Consider the following 2,500-nt stretch of genomic DNA (forward strand, 5'->3'; position numbering starts at 1 on the left):
TTTTTGCCTTCTGTCTTATCCCTTTTTGGCCTACAAATCTCAACACTGGAAGAGAGTAGCCTACCATTTGAATTTTCTCTCCTGAGTTTCACAGCTCTCTCTCTCTCTCTCTCTCTTCTCTCTCTCTCTCTCTCTCTCTCTCTCTCTCTCTCTCTCTCCTCTCTCTCTCTCTCTCTATATATATATATATATATATATATAATATATATATTATATATATATATATATATAATGTTTTCTTTGTAATCCCAGAAAAACATGATAGTATCCTTTAGTCAGTGAAAAATCTTTATGTAGTTTGGTCTTAATTCCTTACAAAAATGATAAATCTAACATTTATATCAAGTGACATTTCTCTTGATAATTGTCTGAAAGTGAAACCGTATTAAAGCCTCGCCATTCCCCTTAGAATGATCGCCCTTTTATTCAAGGCTGGAAATGGGATTGGAAGGGAAGGTTTATTAGTCTTTCATGGATCAAAGGACCTTATAATAGAGTCGAATCATTAGAACCAGTAGATTGGGTTGGAGCAATAAAGCTGATTGATAGGGAATCGGACTTTTAATGTATACGAGTTCTTCGTAGTATTAGTGTTGTAAAAGGCATTAAAAATTCAGTAGCTTTTACTAACGATTTTTATTTTTTAATGTTTCAGAGCCCGAGCAATTGACCGACACTCATGGCCGCAGGGCCAAATGGTTGTGGCGCGCAGTGAAATTGATGTGACGTCATCATCTGAGCCTGTGATTGGTGGGTCCGACACCATGGCGTCACTTGAATCAATGGCGTCATCCTGTGAGAATCTCATTGGTGGATCAGCTATAATGCATCACACACACCTGTGAAGTCACGTGATATTGGCGTGGACATGGAGGCAATCAGACTATCCGCCAAAGATAACCCTTACTTACAGGTGAATTCTCTCTCTCTCTCTCTCTCTCTCTCTCTCTCTCTCTCTCTCTCTCTCTCTCTCTCTCTCTCTCTTCATTTTATAACTATTTTACTGATTTTATCTTTGTTATCAATGTTCGTATTGCTTAGTTTTATGTAGGAAATACCCGAGCCGAGAAACTTTCCTTGGAGAAAACATTTTACGGGACATCGTCAGAAAAATCGAACTCCACGGATTCCTCCCATATAATTTAATTGTAAAATGTTTCTCCCTTAAACGTCATATGCGTTAGTCTTATCTTTAGCACAAGTGTTAACATTTTTCTTCAAGAAAATTGTCAGAGTTGGTTATAATCAGTTTATACTCTTTTGATTTGAATCTAGATGATTATTCACTATTTTTAAATTTAGATTTGTTCAGGATAACGCGTTTGAGTTTACTCAAACAGTTGTATCATTTCACTTTTGAAATTGAAAACTTAATTTTATAATTGATGTAACGTAGAAAAATGTCAAGTGACATCGAAGGAAGCAAATGATTAGCGAGACGTCACCGAATGATAAAGGAGACAGAAAAAAAAAATTACAATTTAGACGTGGGTCGATTACAAAGAAAACATAATCTGACATTGACAAACATTGGTATTTTCCAGAATTTCTTTTCCATCTTCTCCCATCCTGTTTAAAAGTGTATACTGATTTTAATCTTTCCTGCCAATTGAAGTTGATTTACTTTGAAAATTTTGTTTAGATAATGCGTTGTTGGAGGTCATTATAGCTACACTAGCCTGAATATTTCCACGAGGGTTGATTGAGTAATCGATTTGAATAATGATATTATAGTATCAAGCATTCATTTATGTTCACCTCTTTTTATATCCCTGTGTTATATAGTAACTATTATGATAATGTTATGCCTTTGGTCAAGTTTAAAATGGAAATTGAATTTATTTTTTAAAACTATCCGAAAGGACTCTGTTTGCAGCTGGGATTCTGTCATATGGAAATGGAAAAGAAATTTCCCTGTGCAGATGTGCGTCGTCCTAACCAGGAGTGACCACCTGCTCTGCTCAGTTGGATTAATATTAGTCTCCTTTTTTCCTATCCGGGAATATATATATATATATATATATATATATATATATATATATATATATATATATATATTATATATATACACATACACTTATATATACGTGGTATTATATGTTTATACTTACAGCATATATATACATATATACATACACTTATATATACGTGTCTATATATATTTTTACATATTTATGTATATATATATATATATATATATATATATATATATATATATATATATATATATATATATATTGAATTACTTCACTCTCCAGTTTAGGTCCTTCCTCTACCAATTTCTCTCGCTGAGAAATTACACAGTAAAAAGTTACTTTTAATTTAATTGAGTATATAAGAGGTGCTCTTTCGTTTGTATGTTAATGGGAATTCCGTGGAATATGTAAATTGGCATGCATGAATGTATCATTTAAATTTTATCATAATGCCACAACTCATTGAAGATTTTACTAACGTATATGTGCTAAGAATTCTTAATTTAATAAGTATTTGTGTATCC

At 32.6% G+C, this 2,500-nt stretch overlaps 1 pseudogene; it reads left to right on the plus strand.

Moving 5' to 3' along the window:
- Positions 1–2,500, plus strand: part of LOC137627797 (uncharacterized) — a 155,149-nt pseudogene that overhangs the window by 106,760 nt on the left and 45,889 nt on the right.

The sequence above is a fragment of the Palaemon carinicauda genome, chromosome 2 (genome assembly GCF_036898095.1).
Source record: "Palaemon carinicauda isolate YSFRI2023 chromosome 2, ASM3689809v2, whole genome shotgun sequence".
NCBI classification, from domain to species: Eukaryota; Metazoa; Arthropoda; class Malacostraca; order Decapoda; family Palaemonidae; genus Palaemon; species Palaemon carinicauda.